This window comes from Giraffa tippelskirchi, chromosome 10, assembly GCF_054371585.1.
Source record: "Giraffa tippelskirchi isolate mGirTip1 chromosome 10, T2T-mGirTip1v1.2.pri, whole genome shotgun sequence".
Lineage (NCBI taxonomy): Eukaryota > Metazoa > Chordata > Mammalia > Artiodactyla > Giraffidae > Giraffa > Giraffa tippelskirchi.
Window position 1 is genome coordinate 64,579,591 of NC_137284.1, and position 23,662 is coordinate 64,603,252.

General features: G+C 35.5%; 1 pseudogene; it reads left to right on the top strand.

Annotated features, from left to right (window-relative positions):
- The window catches only part of LOC145522458 (large ribosomal subunit protein uL6 pseudogene), a 176,678-nt pseudogene extending 153,769 nt beyond the window's left edge, over positions 1 to 22,909 (top strand).
- Positions 22,910 to 23,662: the final 753 nt, after the last annotated feature.

Below are 23,662 nucleotides of genomic sequence, written 5' to 3' on the forward strand. Positions count from 1 at the left end.
CTAATATATATATATATATATATATTTGGAGACTGAGGTTGGATCTTATTGGCTGAAATTTCAAGTGGAAATATGACAGAAACACTTATATAGGGACATTGTATGTGGCTTCCCCATGGCATGATGTCTGGATTTCTGGGGAAAGCACCTAGAGAAATTTAGATTGAGATGAGAAAGAGAAACCAGTAAAAAGTGTATCAGCTATTATGACCTAGACTCAGATCTCCAACAGTTTCGATTTCACTGTTTATTATTTATTAGAAGTGAATTACTAAAAGTAGAGATTATAGCATTCATAGTTATATGAGTATATTTTAAACACTTTTATCTCTCCTCTGATAGTTATAAATATCTCTAACAATTTCTTTTCATTCATACCTTTCTGCTTTGGTTTTGTGGTTTTCGTGCATTTTGTTCTCACATATATTTGCTGCTGCTGCTGCTGCTTAGTTGCTCGGTCGTGTCCGACTCTCTGCGGCCCCATGGACTGTAACCCGCCAGGCTCCTCTGTCCATGGGGATTCTCCAGGCCAGAATACTGGAGTGGGTTTCCTTCTTGAGGAGATCTCCCTGACCCTCATATATGTTTGAAATAGTGACAAATCATTATCATTGTTTTAAACAGTCAAAATTTATTTAGATTTATATGAAAATGTATCTTTTTGGTAGCCTTTATTTATTTGTACACTATAATACCTTTTTCTAAAATTGCATTAGACCCTATAAAACTGTTTGGTTTTTTTTTTCTCTCATATGAGTTTCAACTAAATAAACTTTCTCAATGTTTTTTAATGGCAAAAAATTTTATTTTAAAACTGATGAATCATTTCAAAAGGATATTTTTATTGAATAAAAATCTTAGGTTGGCATATATTTCCTTTCTGTCCTTGAAAGCTCTCATTCCATAGTCTTTTGGCATTCAGTGTTTTCTTTAAAGATCCAGCTGTTCATCTCACTGTTAGCCCTTTGACAATGATCCCTTCCTTCTTCATTTGCCTCTCTCATTTTTCTCTTTGTCCCTGGGTTATAACAGTTTTACCATGATGTATGTACCTGAGTATGATTTTTTTATACTGATCATGTTTGGAATTCAAAGAATGTTTGTTATGTGTAACAAGTTATGATTCATCATTTTGGTCAATACTTAGAATTTTGACCAATACCTACTTTAATATTCTGCCTCATATTCTCTCTTACCACATTTTATACCCCAATTAATACTAATACATTTATATTTTTCTTTTTAAAATTTTCATCTTATTTTTAATTTTCAAAATAATTTTTGTTGTATCCAATGTATCTCTTTCACTTCTATATTTTCCATTTCTTTATTCATGTATTTGCTTCAGTCTAGATACTTTTCTACTCACCACCTTTTCAATTACCTCATTCTTCTGCTGTGTCTAGTCTGCTCTTGAATACATCTATTAATTATTATGTATTTATTTTTCAAATTTTCAGTTTCTATTTAATTACTTTCTACGAATTCCAGCTTGTTATTCACATTTTATTTTTTTTAAGTTATAGGGACAAATTAATATAGTTATTTTAAGTGTTATCTTCTAAACTGTTAGGCAAAGTGCCATTAACACAATGAAGTCTATAGGTACTCATAGGGGATGGTGAGTGTTATACAGGTTTCACAGTGTTTATTATCATGATCATGATAAAGTCAATATTCATAGCAAAATTATGTTCTCTGATAACAGCAATATTTGTATTATCTAAAAGTCTCATGTTAGTATATGTTTATATTTTATTTTTTTTGACTTTTCTTGATTATTTTCCTGTCTCAACTTATAATTTTGAATAAATGCTTAATGTTTTATACAAAAAATTTCAGGGCATATGAATCATGGTACTGTCACTTCTCACTATTTCTGATAGCTGTGTTCAGTGGAGTCACTAAATTAGTGAACGCTAAACCAATGTTCTTAGGGGAAATATTAGGCTCCCGCGGGCCTCTGTCACAATACTCTCAAGATACTAAGGGTATATGGATGTGTGTATGCTAAGTCACTTCAGTCTTGTCCAACTCTTGGAGAACCTATGGACTGTAGCCCTCCAGGCTCCTCTGTCCATGGAATTTTCCTGGCAAGAATACTGGAGTGGGTTGCAATTTTCTACTCCAGGGGATCTTCCCAATCCATGGATTGAACCTTCGTTTCTTATGTCTCTTGCATTGTCAGGCAGATTCTTTACCGCTGCGCCACCTGGGAATAACACTGTAACTCATGCCTACATGTAGTTTATCTAACATGCAGTTCCTCCATCAGGCATATATAGCCTGTTTACACTTACAAGCACTAGACAGCACTCAGCTATGTGCTTTGGGGGTCATTTTAAATAAGAAATCACAGAAAACAAAAAAAAAATCACAAAAACATTTTCACAAAAAGGAAACTTGTTTGTAGTTTGAGAGCTGAAGCAAGAAATCAGAGTATTACCTTGTTTGACTTTAGTTGAGAACATAGGTGTTGGGCAATGTAAAATTTTTACCACTCTATGCATGTCCACAAATGATTGTGTAAACACTATAAGCATAAACACTGGTTTTTTGGAGGGATACAAATAAATTTTAATGAATAAGCAAATTCACAAGTAGGAAATCCTTGGGTAATGAGGATTAACTATGCCTGTCTAGGATAGCATTTAATTTTCCTCTTGTAATAAAATTGTCTTTGCCCAACAAGCGATTGAGATAATTCTAAGATCTCAGAAGCATTTAGAAATGTTCTCCTTCTTTGCTGGACTTCAAACTCAATTTTTGTCTCATTAACACCATAATATTTTCCAAATCTCATTTTATCCTCAAAGCAGCTGCCTTTTAAATACTTAGCTTCGTGCATGTACAGTTGAGGAATCCCAAACGCCTTGAGGGAGACTGTGTAAAATAATGGACTCTCATCTTTATTGTTTCCATATCTCAGGAGCATCTTAGCTCCTACCTTCTAGCTTCATTGGAGCCTCAAACTCCATTTTGACTTCCTACTCAGTAAGACTGCTGCACCCTCCAAGCCCCACAACTTTCTGTTTGAATGCTATGCCCTGTAAAGTAAGTTAGGAAAAAAAACAACAACAGTGTCCTGAGGAAAAAAGCAGTGGTGAATAGAGAACTCTTTTCAATACATTTTTTTTTTTTTTCTGTCTAGGGCCTTTGTCTCTCAAATCCTGAGCACCATAGTTGCTTTTATATGCTTTGAAAAGAGGTGTTTTTTTTTGTATTTTCCAAAGTTTACCTTTGCTCTTTTAATTTATGTTTGGCTGTGCTGTGTCTTCGTTGCGGCATGTGGGATTTCTCTAGTTGTGTCGAGCAGGGACTACTCTTCTTTCTGTTGCATGGTCTTCTCATTGCAGTGGCTTCTCTTGTTGAGGAGCACAGGCTCTAGATGTGCAGATTCAGTAGCTATGGTGCACAGGCTCAGTTGCTCTGTGGCACGTGGACTCTTCCTGGACCAGGGCTCGACCCTCTGTCCCCTGCATTGGCAGGCAGACTTTCAACCACTAGGCCACCTAGGAAGTCCCTACCTTTGCTCTTGAGAGAAAGTTAGTCTAATACAAGTTATCCCATTTTGGCTGACAGAGCAAGTCTGATGTATTATTTATTATATGAATAGTGAACAGACATTCAGTTTACTTACCAACTGGTTTAGTGATTATTATTGAAACATCTATTTTAACACCTCCTACAAGCCAAGCATTTCAGATGTAGCACTGAATAAAGTGCATAGAATGATTTTTCTCAGGGAACTTAGTATCTAATGAAGAATATAGAAAAGTTTAAAAGAGTAATGTGTTACAGGGTGATAAGAACTGTGCTGTAGGAAGATTCATTGTGCTGTAGGAATAGATATGAGGCACACTACACTTACTGGGACTTCTGAATTCATAGAAAAATTAATAAAAGAAATGGCATTTAAGTATAATCCTGAAGACTGAATAGAATTTAGGTAGGAAATAGAGGGCTTTGGAAGAAAAGGGAAAGAGAAATTTTAGCAATGAAGAAAATTATTAAATATCATAGAAGAAAGGGCTGACCTTTAAAAGAACTAAAGTGAAAAATATGATAAAAGAAAGACAATAGATGAAGTTAAAGAGGAAAAAGATAATAATATTTCATAAAAAGACTATAAGTTCTTTTGAGCTGACCTTTATCCTAAGATCAAAACAATTCATTTAGAAGTATAGCATGAACAGTAGTATCAAATTTGCATTAAAAATAATCTTGCTGGTTATACTATTAACAGTATATTGAAAGAGATAAGATTAAAGGTAGAAGATAGGATAGGAGCTTATAAGAATGACACAGATGAGTGGAAACATTGGATTAAAATATTTGTTTTACACAAAAATACAAAATAGTGTATTTTATTGCAAAGTAAAATAGTGTATTTTTGCTGCAAACATATGAACAAGCCAGGCATGCGTGTATATACAGTTTATGAGTCTTCCTGCTCTCAACTGTACTCCCCGAAATTTACTATAACTATTATCAACAGCTTGGTGAATACCATGCAATATTTTTTTAAAACACGTGTATGTTCATATACAAAAGACAATATTACAATTTTATTTTTCCCATTTATGGAAGATAACCATTTATAAAATATGACTTCTTTATATCCATTGTTCCTGTACATGAGATAATGAAAAATTCCTTAAAAAATAATGGTTCAGAGACTAATAGGAGGGGATGAAAAAGGAGCCTTGGGAGGAAAGAATATGTGTATAAGAGAGAGAGAGGGAGAGATAAGGAGAGAAAGAAAATGAAGGAAAGAGAATGAGGTAAAGAGAGAGAGAGAGATTGGAGATGAAGATGAGGGAGAGAAGACAGAAATGTCCCATGAGGGTTATTAAATTATTTTTCTATGCTGCATACATTGTTTTCCCTTCTTTTTCTCTACAATACTGTAAGTAAAAAGTTATCTGAAGCTTTAGGAAATAAATATCATTTGGAGGGGAAAGTTAAAAGTTTCAGATCTTGTCTCAACCTTGACTGAGACAAACACTGAATATGCAAAACACAACCCCACATTTCAATAATATCTACCTATGTATTCTGTTCTGAACGTATATATCTGTATACACAATATATATAATTTATGCACACAAATATATGCAATCATATGTATGCAAGTATATATGTGCAGTTATATGAATACATAACTTAGTCACATTACACACATAGCTGTGCAATTTGCATTTTTCACCATTCATGATAGTCATCTATGTCCCTACATATATCAGTTTAATGGAGTTTTTCAAAAGAGTTCTTACGATTACATAGCATTACCCTAATCAATTTAGCCAACTGTCTTTTGCTGACTATTTAGGTTCTTTATTAAAATAACCTCTAATCACTGTCGTCAAAAATTACTGTTAGAGAAAAATCTTTTTTGTATATTCATGTTATTTTGTAAAGTTTGCATGTGTGGCAGATGTCATAAAATATTGTCACATTTGCCTGCAAAGTTTTTATGTGCTATGAATTTGATATTTAGGAAATCTTTACCTATGTGTGTTCCCAGAAGAGGCATTTGAGAGTGCCAAACTTCTTCTAGTGTGAACATTTTGCTTTTGGTAAAAAAAAAAAAAAATGCCATAACCATGAAAACATTTCCTTCTGGAGGCAGTAAAAGTTGCTTCAGAGGCAATTTGTACTGCCTGCTTTCTTTTCTGGTTGCTATATCTTTTTCTCAGCTGGAACATTTTGTTAAGACTTCTCTTTAGCAATCTTATTGCTGGGTTAGTTTTTACAGTTCTTACCTAGCTGGTATGACAAGACATTCTACTGTAGGCTTTGCATATTCCTGATCCTCTATTCACTTAACATTTTAGTTTTTCTTGGCTTACCCAATTTCAACAGCTTCTTGGCTAACCAAGAAGACTATTACTTTTGAATAATGACCTGGATTTCACATCTTGACTAAAACTAGTTTATCATTCTGGTAAAATTCCTCTCAAGGGTGAACTTACCTTATTGGAATAACATTTCAGAATTAGCCTATGAATTTTATATTTTCAATCATACTCAGTAAAACTCACTCAGTATCAAAAGATAAAGAAGTGAATTGTAATTACAAAAGTAACATCATTTCTCTAAACTGTTAGTCATAAAGTATTTATGTGAATCATGTATTGTATCAAGTTGGCAAATTACTGTTATTAAATATTTAAGACTTAACCACCTAAACATAATTTTCTTACTGTATGTGTGAGGGTTAAGTATTCAACTTTTTATCTAAAGAATTACCTATTTTTAAGATAATTTAAAATTTGACCCTTAAGGACTATATTAGATAGTGCTGCTGCTGCTGCTGCTAAGTTGTTTCAGTCGTGTCTGACCCTTAGCGACCCCGTGAACTGCAGCCTACCAGGCTCCTCTGTCCATGGGATTTTCCAGGCAAGAGTACTGGAGCGAGTTGCCATTTCCTTCTCCACTCTTGATGTTACAAGTCATTTTTCTTTAGCATACCCTCATGCTCTTCTGGAGAAGGAAATGTCAACCCACTCCAGCGTTCTTGCCTGGAGAATCCCAGAAATGGGGGAGCCTGGTGAGCTGCTGTCTATGGGGTCGCACAGAGTCGGACATGACTGAAGCGACTTAGCAGCAGCAGCAGCAGCAGCAGCATGGTCTTCTGAAGGAAATGATATGGGACATACGAGGATGTAAGTCAAAAGCTCATTTGAGTCAGTGTTAAATATTAAAAGCTTATTGATTCTTATAAGCTATAATCAAAAAATTATGACTGGAAATTATATCAGAATTAATTTATACAATTAATTACAATTAAAGGATGCAAATGAGCTTAATAACAATGTCATTTAACATTTGAATTATTTCACAATCAACATTAAAATATATTGACTGTATTGATCAGGTCAAGAAATTTTATATTACAAGATTTACCATAGATAATTTTCCCTAATGATGGGAAACCTTGAATGTCTACATGCAATCTCTCTTGTTCACTACTGTGTCTAGAGTACCTTGCACACTATGTAGTCACAGCAGGTATTTAATTATAAATGAGTACAATGAGGTGGTACAAAACAGTGAATCACTCCCACAGTCATGCTTTAATAGTTATTGTTATTTCTATTTTTCAAGAGAAAAAATATAAGTAGCATTTGCAAATTATAATTTATCAGATTCTCACTTAAGTAAAAATAACAGCTCTCCCAGCATAAATATGATTAGCTGAAAGAGTTGTTGTTGTTTACCCACTAAGTCATGTCACTGTTTTGTGACCCCATGGACCGTAAACTGCCAGGCTCCACTGTCCATGGAGTTTCCCATGAATTTCCCAGAATACTGGAGTGGGTTGCCATTTTCTTCTTCAGGGGATCTTCCCAATACAGGGATCAAACGCATGTCTCTTGCACTGCAGGTGGATTCTTCATCGTTGAGCCACTGGGGAAGCCCTAGCTGAAGGAGTAGCTAATGCATATTGCTTGCCTACTACATTCAAGGGACTATTCTGGTTTTGCAAAAATCCTCATGTCAACTGTAAGACAGATATTATGATTGCCTCCAATTTATAATTTATGAGTTAGTGTTTTAAATACTCTATCTAAATATGTTATACAGAGTACACTTTTTGGAAAGAATGATGACTTTTCTGTTAAGATGATATGCAGCTATTAAAAAAAAAGGTAGTCCAAAACATGCAATGGAAAAAGATTTTTAAAAGTATTTGAAATAAAATCATTTGTTAACAACTGGGTAACATTGTTCCAGATATCTCTGTGAAAGTATAAAAGCTTATAAATACAACTAATTTGAAAACCTGGGATTGCCTTACACCTGATTTTAGTGTAAGCCACTAAATAAATGTACTTAAAAAATGAAAATAAGATCAAATTAGAGCTGCTTAATTTCTGATAAATATTTCTCTGTAATATATAAGTATCTAAAGAATTGTATCAACTTGTAAAAGAATATTATGAAGACACTTAAAATTATAAATTCATTATTGTGTTTCTCTTAATATTTAAGTTGTAGTTTGTACTGAATTCTTGATAAAACTTAAAAGAATATTATCTCACTTAAATTTCTTTCTCTTCTTTCTTCTATCTTCTATTTCTTTCTTCTCTTTTAATTCTTCTATCTCTATATTATATTATTTAATTATACTATTATTTTTATATTGTCAAGGTACATACTGCTTACTTACAGTTATGAAACCTTAATTCTCTCCTTTATTATTAGCTTTATACTTCTAAAATCTGTTCATCACAACATATCTATTCTATGATTCTTTAATTTGACTAATATTTTAGTTTATCATCAAATATAATTTTCATATATATTATATTCCTAGTGTCCCAACCTGCTAAATAATGCCTATTTGTTATTGTATTTTTGAAAGAAAAATTGCCTATATATAAAGGATGTGCCACCATCCCTTCTGTCAAAATTATTTTTAGATGTTACTCTACTATATTCCCAAGTTGAATATTATTATGAAAGAGGCTAAAAATATTAACAATATATTTTTATATAACTTGCTAAATTGTTTAAGAATTCAATTTCAACTTTAGTTTGAGATGTTTTTCAGCTTTCCCTACATTATTTTTGACCATTTAGTCTACCTTCTTATGTTTTTTACCCAGAGTCATCCTTTATATATTTTTTCTTGTAATTAAAATATATCTTTGTAATAGTTTTTCATAAATCTATTTTTTACATGATATCAGTTCAGTCACTCAGCCATGTCCGACTCTGCGACCCCATGGACTGCAGCATACCAGGCCTCCCTGTCCATCACCAACACCCTGGGTTCTCTCAAACTCTTGTCCACTGAGTCGGTGATGCCATCCAACCATCTCATCCTCTATCATCTCCTTCTCCTCCTGCCTTCAATCTTGCCTAGCATCAGGGTCTTTTCAAATGAGTTAGTTCTTCACATCAGGGGACCAAATTATTAGAGTTTCAGCTTCAGCATCAGTCCTTCCAATGAATATTCAGGACTGACTTCCTTTAGGATGGACTGATTGGATCACCTTGCTGCCCAAGGGACTCTCAAGAGTCTTTTCCAACACCACAGTTCAAAAGCATCAATTCCTCGGCACTCAACTTTCTTTATAGTCCAGCTCTCACATTCATACATGATGAATGGAAAAAACATAGCTTTGACTAGATGGACCTTTGTTGGCAAAGTAATGTCTCTGCTTTTTAGTATGCTGTCTAGGTTGGTCATAACTTTTCTTCCAAGGAGCAATGGTCTTTTAATTTCATGGCTGCAGTCATCATCTGCAGTGATTTTGGAGTCCCCCCAAATAAAGTCTCTCATTGTTTCCACAGTTTCCCCATCCATTTGCCATGAAGTGATGGGACCGGATGCCATGATCATTGTTTTCTGAATATTGAGCTTTAAACCAACTTTTTCACTCTCCTCTTTCACTTTCATCAAGAGGCTCTTTAGTTCTTCGCTTTCTGCCGTAAGGGTGAAGTCATCTGCATATCTGAGGTTATTGATAATTCTCCTGGCCATCTTGATTCCAGCTTGTGCTTCCTCCAGCCCAGCATTTCTCATGATGTACTCTGCATATAAGTTAAATAAGCATGGTGACAATATACAGCCTTGGCGTACTCTTTTCTCTATTTGGAACCAGTCTTTTGTTCCATGTCCAGTTCTAACTGTTGCTTCCTGACCTGCATACAGGTTTCTCAAGAGACAGGTCAGGTAGTCTGGTATTCCCAATTCTTTCAGAATTTTCCAGAGTTTGTAGTGATCCACACAGTCAAAGGCTTTGGCATAGTCAATAAAGCAGAAGTAGATATTTTTCTGGAACTCTCTTGCTTTGTCAATGATCCAGTGGATGTTGACAATTTGATCTCTGGTTCCTCTGCCTTTTCTAAATCCAGCTTGAACATCTGGAAGTTCATGGTTCACATACTGTTTAAGCTGGCTTGGATAATTTTGAGCATTACTTTGCTAGCGTGTGAGATGAGTGCAATTGTGCAGTTGTTTGAACATTATTTGGCATTGCCTTTCTTTGGGATTGGAATGAAAACTGACATTTTCCAGTCCTGTGGCCACTGCTGCGTTTTTCAAAGTTTCCTGGTATATTGAGTGTAGCACTTTCAAAGCATCATCTTTTAGGATTTGAAATAGCTCAACTGGAATTCCATCACCTCCACTAGCTTTGTTCATAGTGATGCTTCTTAAGGCCCAGTTGACTTCACATTCCAGGATTTTTATGATATAGAATTAGATAATACTATATATCAACCCTGGGATCCAACCCATGTCTCCCACATTGCAGGTGGATTCTTTACCACCTGAGCTGCCAGAGAAGCCCAAAAATACGGAAGTAGGTAGCCTGTCCATTCTCCAGGGGAACTTCCCATCCTGGTATCAAACTTGGGTCTCATGCATTGCAGGCAGATCCTTTACCAGCTGAGCTACCTCAGAAACTGCCACATAAAATTAAATATAATAAATAGATGAAAGTTTTTAGATGGACTTGAATAATTTTATAATAATGTCAGTATTCCTACATGAATAGATTATTGTTGGTTGGGTAAATACCTTTTGCTTTGTTAGGAGTGATATATAGGATCTTAATGGCATAACAAGCTGAGAGCTATGTTGTATCTTGTATTTTGTCTTGTTTTCTTGCATGTTTTCTCTTTTTATAAAAGCATATCTTTTAAAAATGCTGATAAAGCTCTGGGTTGGTCCATTTTAGCCATTAACTTTTCCAAAGCTTCTTTCTATTGGGCATGATTTGAAAGTTAGAAGAAAATCTTAGAACTTTGGGCCATCTTGATGATCCAGGCCTATTTTTGCACTATTTCTATAGGATCAAGTCTTCCACGTTTTACTTCCAATGATCTAAACAATGGATTATTTTATAGCATTTTAGTTAAGTGATGCTTGTTTTCTCTTTCTTTTGCCATAAATCTTTGTAATATATTTATTATCCGGTTATCTCTAGCAAATTCCAATTTTAGTAGTATTTCCAGGCTCTGTATATCTCAATTGATATGAGATTAAGCTCTCTAGAGCTGCCTTGATTTCTGTTCTTTATTATAACTGAATGCTAAACTTCAATTCTATGAACTGTTAAGTATCCTAAAAGGTTTTCTTTTCTTTTACTTTTTTTAGGGGGTTATTTTTATTGCTTGCAACTAAATAGCCACTTATAAGTAAGATAATAAATAATTCTCTCTATCTGATCCCTGCTGCCCCCCCCAAATATACCTGGATGTTTACAAAGTTATGCTCAGCATGAATTATCTGTGATCGTTTTATAAATCTTCTAAACTTGAGCTTTACTGGTATTCAATGTGTTCTCAGAATGAAACTTTTTCTCATATTATTTTTTTAATAATAAGTACTGTTAATAGGAAAAGAATGAAATAGAAGTTTAAAAATGAAATATGTGATAAGACATAGCAGTATTAAAGTGAAAGTTTTTCAGCATGTTTTAGGAAAGGCAAAAAAAACTCCTTTCTTGTCTTTTAGAAGATAGAACCCTGATTTGTATGAAGGGAAACCCAGGAAGATGGATGGTGTCTTGTACATTCCTCATGTGCCATAGGAGGAAGTCAATAGACCTAGTGTCAGGATGAAACTAGTGCATCAGACAGAAGATTAGAGGAATACCATCAGTTCTTATGAAACTACACTTACAGCTCTGCTCAGACAAGATAATGCAAATATTTTGAATAGTTTGTTATATCTTACATTTAAATTACTTTTTCTCCAGAGGAAGCAAAGTTTGGAAATGCTTCTTAAACTTATTCTTTATTTCATAGCAAAGAAAATTAGAGAAATTCACCATTCAGGGTTCTAAAATTATGGAAGATTTAATGAATTTACTATTCTCTAAGTTAGTTTCATATTTCACAATATGACTTATAATTTATTAGAAGTTAAATCTATACAGAAATACCAACTAAATTTCATTTTGAGAATCCTCCAAAGTCAATGTTTATATAACAGTAACAATTAGATTTCTCTAACAACACTACTACTTCTATCCTTTGATTTGGAGAAAATAGGAAGTTACTATACTGTGCTGTTTGAACCTATCAGCTTGTTCTAATGAGTATCTTAAAGGAAGTTTGGATGCCAGATGTGCTATTCAGTTTTATGCTCAGTTATTAACTCCATTCCAAGTAAAAGATTTTACAAAAATATTAGTCATAAAAAAAGATCAGACATCTGTGTCCCATTAATAACTAACCTACAGACCTGCAAGAGTGACAATAGAAGGATAAATAGAATGATGTTATTAACTAAAGTAGAGATTTTGTTAAAATCTCCAAAATTTTATGCTAGTGTCCATCATTTTATCATACCTTATTCAAGATTCTAAAAGTGATTAAGTTAAAATGAGACAACTAGAGCCCTAATCCAATATGATCAATGTTCTTATAAGAAGAGAAAGAGATCCAGGTGAACACATATAGAGAAAAGGCTGTGTGTGAGGACATACCAAGAGGACTGACATCTGTAAGTTAAGAAAAGAAGTCTTAGGAGAAACCAAATCTGCTGACACTCTGATATTGGACATTAGACTCCAAAACCATGAGAAATGAATTTCTGTTGTTTAAGCCCCCCATTCTGTGATATTTTGTTATGACAGCCCTAGAAAACTAATATAATTCCCATCTTTCCAAGATTTTTTCTTTCAGGATGATGTTTTTTTTACCCTCTTAGTATGAATTAGATAATGTTCACGGTACCATCATTATTCATGATGTAGGTAATTTTTCAAGCGTCTGAGTATTCTGATGCAGTACAGGTATCACACATTCTACATTCATGCAGCGGCTTAAGCATTGCTGTGTTCCTCAAGAATCCAGTCCTTGACTCTACCAAGTATACTTTGATTTTTACGGTATGCAAAAATTCAAACCAAGTGGGCCTTAGGAAGCATCACTATGAACAAAGTGGAGGTGATGGAATTCTAGTTGAGCTATTTCAAATCCAAAAAGATGATGCTTTGAAAGAGCTGCACTCAACATGCCAGCAAATTTGGAAAAAGCAGCAGTGGCCACAGGACTGGAAAAGGTCAGTTTTCATACCAATCCCAAAGAAAGTCAATGCCAAAGAATACTCAAACTACCTCACAACTGCACTCATCTCACATGCTAGCAAAGTCATGCTCAAAATTCTCCAAGCCAGGCTTCAACAGTATATGAACCGTGAACTTCTAGATGTTAAAGCTGGATTTAGAAAAGGCAGAGGAACCAGAGATCAAATTTCCAACATCCATTGGATCATCAAAAAAGCAAGAGAGTTCCAGAAAAACATCCATTTCTGCTTTATTGACTATGCCAAAGCCTTTGACTGTGTGGATCACCACAAACTGAGCAAAACTCTGAAAGAATTGGGAATACCAGATCATCTGACCTGCCTCTTGAGAAATATGTATGCAGGTCAGGAAGCAACAGTTAGAACTGGACATGGAACAACAGACTGGTTCCAAATAGGAAAAGGAGTACGCCAAGGCTGTATATTGTCACCCTGCTTATTTAACTTATATGCAGAGTACATCATGAGAAATGCTGGGCTGGAGGAAGCACAAGCTGGAATCAAGATTGCTGGGAGAAATATGAATAACCTCAGATATGCAGATGACATCACCCTTATGGCAGAAAGTGAAGAAGAACTAAAGAGCCTCTTGATGAAAGTGAAAGAGGAGAGTGAAAAAGTTGGTTTAAAGCTCAACCTTCAGAAAACTAAGATAATTGCATCCAGTCCCATCACTTCATGGCAATAGATGGGGAAACAGTGGAAACAGTGAGAGACTTTATTTTGGGGGTCTCCAAAATCACTGCAGATGGTGACTGCAGCCATGAAATTAAAAGACCCTTTCTCCTTGGAAGAAAAGTTATGACCAACCTAGACAGCATATTTAAAAGCAGAGACATTACTTTGCCAACAAAGTAATGTCAAAAGCTATGGTTTTTCCAGTAGTCATGTATGGATATGAGAGTTGGACTATAAAGAAAGCTGAGCACTGAAGAATTGATGCTTTTGAACTGTGGTGTTGGAAAAGACTCTTGAGAGTCCCTTGGGCAGCAAGGTGATCAAACCAGTCCATCCTAAAGGAAATCAGTCCTGAATAGTCATTGGAAAGACTGATGCTGAAGCTGAAGTACCAATACTTTGGTCCCCTGATGTGAAGAACTGACTCATTTGAAAAGACCCTGATGCTGGGAAAGATTGAAGGCGGGAAGAGAAGGGGACGGCAGAGGATGAGATGGTTGGATGGCTTCACCGACTCAATGGAGATGAATTTGAGTAAACTCCAGGAGTTGGTGATGGACAGGGAGGCCTGGTGTGCTGTAGTCCATGGGGTGGCAAAGAGTCGGACATGACTGAGCGGCTGAACTAAACTGAACTGAACTGTGTCAGTGTTTTGGTTGAATTCCAAATATATTTGCATACATAGAGCTAGACATAATCATTGCGTACTATCCTCCTTATTGCTGACTATCCTTTGTAGCAGTTTTGTCAGTTATAGGGCTGGTCTACTCTTAGATGTGTAAGTTGCCTTGGATTGAACAGAAGTTGCCAATATTTGTAGTTCTTCCTGTTTTTAGGAACATAGACAAAAAGTCACCAGATCAGCATGTGTAAAGGGAAAAAGAAATCAGTACTAATGAGTATTTAGCTTAGGTCAGACACTTGATGTAAATCTTTCCTACAGCATTATATTAATCCCTCCCAGAAACCTTCTAAAGCAGATATTTGTGTCTTCAATTTAGAGAAGAAACTGAGGCTTATATTAGACTAAAAATAATTATCAAATAGCCATCTAATCCTATTTCAAGGTTAATACCACTGAAACCATTTTAGACCGAGTCATCTGTCTCACAAATAGAAACCCAGTGTGCCTCTGTGACATTTGAAGTCACTATGAGCAGTGTCAGCAGCAAGTGGCCATATCAAAGAAGACATTCTTATATAATGAAGCATTTGGCCAGAAAAACAATCTCAGATGGACCATGAGTCAGCACAGTTTTTTTTTCTTTCCCCCTAGCATACAATCTGAATTCACTCAGTTGTGTTCCTCTGTTAAAACTGTTTGTGTCCTGACAGACATTATTTCACAATTTCTAAGTACAAACAGTTACATTTTGAGTTATGTAATGGTCTCTCTTCTGAAAGAGTTAACTGGACTTGAAACATCTGCTTAGATACCTGCAGGAAATGCTTATGTTATGGTTTGGGGCTTATAAAAACAATATTTATTTAGAACCCCTGTGCTGGGCACTATGCTAAGTGATTTCACACATGTTGGGGTAGAGAGGCAGAATAATTTAGGTTGTTTATTTGAGAAACAAATCCTGTATGAGTAGATCATCATTAATATGTAAATCCCCTGTATTATTGCTTTACTGGCACATTCCTTTCTTACTTGTCCCTTTCACAACTCAAAAGAGAATCATTCAAGACTGAGTTACTTGTCATTCCTTTTTTGACTAGACAAAAAGCAAAGAAAGAAATGGAGGAAGGCATTTGCTTGCTCAGAAAGCCTTCTTTAGGAAGTTGAAAGGGGCTGTAATTAGTTCTAAAATACCATCTTATATCCACTGTGCATATATTTTTCACTCAAGAAAATTGAACATTGGAGACCAAAGGGCTAGGAATGTAAAATGATGCAGCTAAATTCCATTTAGAAATAGTTGTAATGCAATTCCCATTTGCTGAAATGATTTGATCTTCCTATCTGGAGAAGAAATTGAACCCTGTAATATCACCAATATTTTCTAACTCCTCTCTTATTATTGTTATAAATTGACAGTGATTGATTTTGAGTAATTATTCTGAAAAATGAATTAGATTAAAAAATAATCTTCCTGATTATAGAGAAGCCTAGTGCATTTTTTTTAATTAGTCCTTTTTTAGAATGACTGATGATGTAGCATTTGACTAGCGCAGTGGATCTCTTACATGCTATTAGACTTCACTTTCAAAAACACTGTATAAGTTAAAGCCCAAATTTTTAGTAAAATCCCAATCATGGGTAAAATTCTTCTGAAAGGAAGTGGCATATAATTAAAGCAGCCAGGAAATCATAATCAGGGGGGCTGATGTGTATTCTTGGCTTAACCATCATTTATCTCCATGAGCCCAGGTGACCTCTCTGGATCTGATCTTTCTGCTTCTGTAAAATGAAGGAGTTCAAGGAGGTGCTCTCTGAGGTCCTTTCCTCTTTGAACATTCTGTTTTTATGTATTACATAATCCCATTTTATGTAAATTAACGGTCTAGTTTCCATATAGGACTCTAAAGTAACATTGGAAAGTGATTAAGGGAAAGTGTAAAGACTAGCTATTAGGAGATACAATAGTTTCTTTATGTGTCATTTTTTATGGAAAGATGCTCTCAAGAGTCATACTTTTTAAATTTTAATTTGCATTCAAATCACCCAGGAATCTTGTTAAAATGCAGACTCTGATTGGTAGAAGAGGCCTGAGAATATGCATTATCATCAGCACGTTTCAGAGTTCTCTCCTTGTTGCTGGTTTCAGAGTACATTTTGAATAGCAAGGCTCTGACTGTAAATCTAAAGTATGTATAAGAATCTGACAGATAATTAAAAATTCAGATTCCAGGATTAGCTCTCCAAAAACTTGAAGACTAGACTGGGGGTCACCAACCCTGAATTCTTAACAAGCATCCTGTGTGAAACTGATGTTAGGGGTTTAAGAACTCAAACTAAATACATTTAAGAATTACTGTTATAGAGTCATGGAAGGGATTTATCTACCAGCCCTTCTTTACTTTGTACAGGTTTTTTTTTTAGTCACTGACTAATTTTCTGATGAATTTGTTTTCAAAATAACTTTGTGAAACCAGTTCTATGGTTTGCTTGTATTCTCATTTCATGAATTATCTCTTGTCTAATTAGAAGGGCAGTTCTGTGTGTAGCGCTTTTGTAGGTTTTTTTTTTTTTTTTGTCTTTGTTTTTTCAACTTGTGGTCCAAAGGACTGTCTACACTTAACGAGGATTTGTGAAGTCACCATAAAGGGAGTAGGCTGTAGTAGAGAGAATACCATACTGGAAATTAGAGAGCCCAAGCCCTGATTCCAGGACTACTAACCATTCATTCATCCATTTGTTCATTCATTCATTCATTCTATGCTTTTCTCATACCTGAAATTGGGAGATCTTGGGTATCACAAGTTAAATTAGTTACTAAATTACTAGTTAAATTAGTAAGACATAAACTAAACAGCATGCTGATCTAGTGGGAGTTGCCAAGAATGAAAATAATGATTAAGTTCAGAGGTATAATTGCTATAATACACAGAAAGCTTTAAAATGGTCACTGAAGTTCTTTGCTCCCAAGAAAATATTTGACCTATCTGTTTCATTTGTGAGCATAATAAGAGAAAATATGAGATTAGTATGTACACTGAAAATAGTATGCACATGAGCATGTACATGTGGCTGTATTGGGTAAATTCAAAAGCTTGTTAAATAAAGTCATTTTCATTGTAGAGACTATATTGGGTCAAGGTTCTCCAGAGAAACAGAGCCAATAATAAATATATTAGATATAGATGTAGTTAGAGGTAAAAGGAGATTTGCTATAGGAATTGGATCACATAGTTAAGGAGGCCAAAATGGCTTAGAATGTGCTGTCTGCAAACAGGAGACCCAGGAAAGCCAGAGGTAGAATTCAGTCTGAGTCTGAGAGCCTGAGAACTGGGAGACCAAAGGTGTAAGTACTGGTCTGAGTTAGAAATTGTGTAAACCAGAAGGGCAAGAGAAGATGGGTATCTCAGATCAACAGCAAATCCACCCTTGCTCCACATTTTTTCCCTGTGTGTGCTTCCAATGGAATTGGCTGATGCCTTTCCGCGTAGGGGAGGGACATCTGCTTTATTCGGTTGAATTCAAATGCTAATCTCTTCTAGAAATTCCCTCATTGAAACATCTAGAAATAAGGTTTTACCAGCTCTCATTGCATCCCTTAGTTCAATCAAGTTGACACAAAAAAATTAAGCATCATAGAGACAGAGAAGGAAAAAGGATATCAAAACATTATGTTAAAAAATTTAGAGATAAACCTTGGTGTATTACATTTTAAGTTTTAAATAACTTCTATCATGTGATACAGTAATTTCTCTGTTGCATCTAAGCCAAGAACTTTCTCTTGCCCTCCCTGAGTTCATTTAGGGAGTGCTTCTTTCAACAACTATTTAATTTTTAGTTCTAAACTCTGGAGACAAAATAGAAAACCATTAAAACAAACATATCCTCATGTATATACCAGTATTTTAATGGGAGATATTCTGACTGGGGGGACAAATGAAAATTAAACTTCTTAGCATACCAACTGATGAGGGTAGAAAAAAAAATATAGCAGGGAAAGAGAATGGGGCATGTTGGGAGGAGGGTGATGGTGATTTCTTAGGGAGGAAAGGCTTCATTGAAAATAAAAGATTTGATCAGGGACCTGAGGAGGGTGGAGAGTGAGTTTTATAGTTCATGGGTTCTCAGACAGGAAATAGAAAGGATAGGTGCCCTCGTGCATGTGGCAAGTTCAAAGGCCACCAGAAAGATCAGTGTACCTAGATCACATGAGCAAAATTGAGGAAACATATTGTTTAGAAACTTTGTACGCCATACGAAAATTTTTGGCTTTTACTATGAGTGAAATGGGAGCATGATCTGTTGACAACAGACATTAGGAAAGAAAGATGAGTCAAGGAGACAAACTAGAATTGGTGTTGGCAAGCTACAGCACATCAATCACATTTGGCCACCTTCCTGTTTTAATAAATAATGTTTTACAGAAACACAGCACATTCATTAATTGTATACTGTTGATGGAATGCTTTCAAATTTTGGCAGAGGTAAGTACCTGCAACAGGACCTTATGGCCTGCAATAGCTAAAACAATCACTATCTCATCCTTGCAGGAAAAAGTACACACACTTGAACTAGAAGGTTATTATGATAATCTAAGTAGCTTGTATTAGGATAGGAGTAAAGGAAATGATGAAAAGTGTTCAGATATCAGGCGTATTTTGAAGGTGAAAGGTAAGAATGTGTTGACAGAGGAAAAGTATAAGAGAAAACAAAAAAAAATTACAGATGACTTTTTTTTAGGCCTGAGCAGTGGGAAAGACAGAGTATTGATTTATTGATTGGTTTTAGGAAGATTGAGTTTGTTGATTTTTAGTAAGATTGTGGGAAGAGCAGATTTGGAGGTACAGATCACAAGCTTAACTTTGAGATATTTACATCTCAGCAGATATGTCTACTAGAAAGTTGTATGGCTAAGTCTAGAGTTAGAGAGGTCTGAGCTTGTGATATAAATTTGGAAGTTTTCAGGATAAAAAATTCATACGTGAGATCATAGGGAAGTTATGGTATGAAATCAAGAGGTTTTAATGTTAGAACTGAGATTTGAGCCTTTCTAGTGTTTGGAGGTCATGAGATACTGTAAACCCAGCAAAACTGAATGAGAAGGAGAAGCTAGAAAAATTGGAAGAGAAAGACCATATGAAAACCTGGTTGCTGAGAAAAGAAAGTATATTTAGGAGACTATCCTGAGCCTTATTAGTACTGCTGGCCTTATAGATAAGATGAGGATGGAGAATTTGTTATTGGCTTAAAATATTGAGGTAGTGACAACCTTGAGGAAAGGTCTGGTGGCATATGGGGTGAAATGCTAATTGGACAGGATTCAAGAGACTGGAAAGAAAGGAACTGAAGACAGCTTATAAAGAAAACTTAGACGTTTGCCTCTAAAGGAGAACAAATAAGGTAGAAAAAGCATGTGGTATTGAGATTTTTTTTTCTTATTTTTTTCAAGATGGGAGAAATAGCAGAATGCTTGTTTGCTTTTGGGATAATTTAGTCAAGAGGGAAAGTTAAAATGTCCAAGACAAAGAAAAATTCCTGGAGCAGTGTGTTTGAGCAGGTGCACAAGTGGAAGAAATGTCCTTCAACAAAAACACAGGCTGTTCATTCAAAGCAACAGAAGGGAAAACAGAATGTATAGGCACAGATACAAATAGGTGATTTGACTGTAGCAATTTGGAACATTTTCTTCTCTTTGCTTTTTCTCTTTTTTTCCTTTTTCTTTTTTTTCTAAAAAGCAAGGTCAACTGCTGAGGGGAAAAGCAGAAGAGATCTTGGAGGTATGGGAGTGAAGGAGCAGAGGGCATTTAAATATCCTCAAAGAGAAGGTCAAGTAGATAGATGGTGTCTGGGGTGTATATAGTAGAGCTTCTGCAGAATACCAAGGGCTAAGGTTCAAAACTAATAAAAATTTATGATAATAATGTAAAATAAAAAGATTCTAAATATCCAACAAGATGATAAAAAATGACAGTTCAGAACTTTCAGTAAATGGACTATTGTGCAACTATTATAACAATTTTCCAGTATGCTTAGTAACATGGAAAAATCCCCTCAAACAATTTTTAAGAGAAGCTCCTTATATTCTAGACTGTTATTAAGACAATTTGACAAGTGGAATAGATATTAAGATTCCAAAGACCCATTGCTGGAAAGTGATGGCATGGACTTACATTTCAGGTCTATCTGCTTTTCACTGATAACCACACAGCTTAAATTTATGTTTTAAGTACCTATATCACATCATTAAGTGAAGTTTAGCCTTTATTTTTTGAACCTCAAAATTAAAAAAAAATCAACTATTACATAGAGATGTAGCTCCCATCTCCTACTTCAATAATTGTTTCAACTGATACATTTAACTTTCTTTTATCAAACTTTATATTTTGTATTTGATTATAGCTGACTAGCAACTAACAAAGGGACTGAGCCATACATACATATGTATCCATTCTCCCCAAACTCCCCTCCCCTGTCCACATAACAGTGAGCAGAGTTCTCTGTACTATACAGAAGGTCCTTTTTGGTGTTCCATTTTAAATATAGCTGTGTGTACATGTCTATCCCAAACTCCCTAACTATGCCTTCCCCTCATCCTTACTTTCCCCCACTGGGCAAAAAGAAGTTTGCTCTCCAAGCCTGTGAGTCTGTGAAACATGTAACTTTCATTATAAACTAATATCATTTATTTCTAACATTCCAAATCATCACTCTGAACTGCATTTTTGTAAAAGCTGATTCTATCATTCAACACCTAAGACTTACCTTTGTCAACACTTTCATTAGCCAGCTCTTTGTCATTTGTAGAATTAATTATTTCAAGGAAGTCTCTCATGTAAATCACCAACATATTTAACATGCTAATTCATTCTTTGAAAATAGTATTTAAAATGATAGAATCACAGGAGTTTCTTCGAACAATGCAAGAAGCCTTGTACAACTAAATAGAATAAATTTTAGACATAGGTGAATCAAGAAACAAAACCCCAATTAAGTGTGGGTCGCTCCTCTCTGATGATTTCTTTAGCAAAAATGGTTTTTAATTTCAGATTTTATCCTCAAAAGACTTTTAGGATTTCTACACATGTGTGATTTACCCCTGGTATTTAACAGCTGGCATTTAGATGATCTCACCTAATCCTACTGATCGAGTGGCTTCAACTTGCAATCACTTGGAGTGGGTCATGGGTTACCAGCCAGAGACTGGGGCTGGGTTGTGGCAGTGAAAGCACTAGATCCTAGCCACTAGACCAGTTCAGTGACAAGGGCCCTGGCCCTTTGGCTTTGCACAAAGGAATTTCCACAAAGGTGGAAAGTAGTGAAGCAACTCAATTATTTATTAAGGGGATGAAGAATACAGAACATGTGGTTAGACACACAGTTTGACTCAGAGGAAGAGTGCCCGAGTCGCACCCTCATGGCAGTTTGAATTACTTTAATGAGTCATTTCTTCTGTTTTTTCTTTGGCCAATCATTTTGTTTTGTCTGGTTCACTGTCCATCTTTGGTATATCTCAGGATCTTTCCATGTGTGTACACACACTTCTTAGCCAAGATGGATTCTACCAAAGAGGCCTGTGGGTAGCCTGACATTAGTTAACATCACTCCCCTTTGATCTCTAAGGAGGCTTTCTGTGCATGTGTGGTCAGGGAGGTTTCCTGACTTCAAGAATGAGAAATATGTGGTCTGGGTAGGGCCCAGCCTCCTCCCTTAATTGTCCTGCTATTTTCCTCTTGAGTTTCGGTCAATAGGGAATGAATCTCCAGTTGTTTTACCCTGAGAGGAGGGGGGTACATCTACCTCCTGCCTCATTATGACCATAAATAATATTTACCTCCCATGCTGATGACTTCCAAATTTGTATCTTTTATCCAGATCTCTTCTTTAAGCTTCAATCACACATGTTCAGCTATCTTCCTGATATCTCCCTTAGGGTAATTCAAACATAATTCATTCAAAAGAGATTATTTACACTTTTTGCTACCTCTACTGTGAGAAGGAAGATGATTCTCATCAGATTGTTAATATTTCAGAAAATCTTGACATCACTCTGAAAGGAAGCACAGTTATTTTCAAGGACTTCATAAGAACTCTGTGGAGAAACTTCAGTTACATCACTATAGAATTCAGTTTCCTTGAAATGAAGAGACTCTACCCTGACAAATGGTAGGGAAATAGAAAGGAAGTGGTTACTGCTTGCACTATCTGTGGTCAAGCATAGAATATGATCAAGACTGTCACACTAGGCTCCTCTTACAAGATGAGATTTGTGCCACTTGCCCGTCAACATCATTATTTAGGATGAGTCTCTTGTTGAAATTAGAAATTTCTTAGTTGAAAGTTACATCTGCAGTGTTTGAATGAGACAAGGCATTCCTTGTTCTCTATCTCAAGTTCAGAATGATGAGGTAATTCTTGAAGAAAATGGCATTGAACATGTATCAAATCTAGCTATTTTGATTCAGCAAGCCAGAACAGTTATAAGTGAGAATATCAGAAAATTTGGGGATGATATCTATGTTTCTGAAAAAGGAAAAGTTCAGCTGGCTGGTGAATAAAATCTAAGAGTTGTCTACCTATGGAAACAATAAGATGCTTGATGGCTATTAAGATCTCCTTGTGATATTTTGAAGATGAAATAAAGGCTCTGTTGAAGAAAGCAACCAAAAATGCAGATCATCTGTTTATCCTCTCTATCTGCAAGCTGTTTTCTGTTTTTATAATGGAACCATCACTTGCTCAAGCCAAGAATCATCCTTATTTCAACATTCTCTCTAAACTGTGTTTCTTCAATGATGTGTTTGTTAGTTTTACCTCTGAATTTGCTGGAGAAGACTCACGAGAGTCCTTTGGACAACAAGATCAAACCAGTCAGTCCTAAAGGAAATCAATCCTGAATATTCATTGGAAGGACTGACACTGAAGCTGAAGCTCCAATACCTTGTCCACCTGATGGGAAGAGTTGACTCACTGGAAAAGAACCTGATGTTGGGAAAGATTGAGGGCAAGAGGAGAAAGGGGTGACAGAGGATGAGATGGTTGAATGATATCACTGACTCAATGGACATGAGTTTGAGCAAACTTTGGGAGGTAGTGAAGGACAGGGAAGCCTGATGTGCTGCAGTCTATGGGGTCAAAAAGAGTTGAACAGGACTGAGTTACTGAACTAAAATGAATAACCTCCGAAATACATGTCTATTCAATCCACTTTTCTTTACCTCCTCTGCTCCTCCCTAGTCTAAGTGTCAATCATCTCCAGCCTCTATTAATATAGTAGTCTTCTAATTAGTCTGAGGACTTTCCCATTTCAT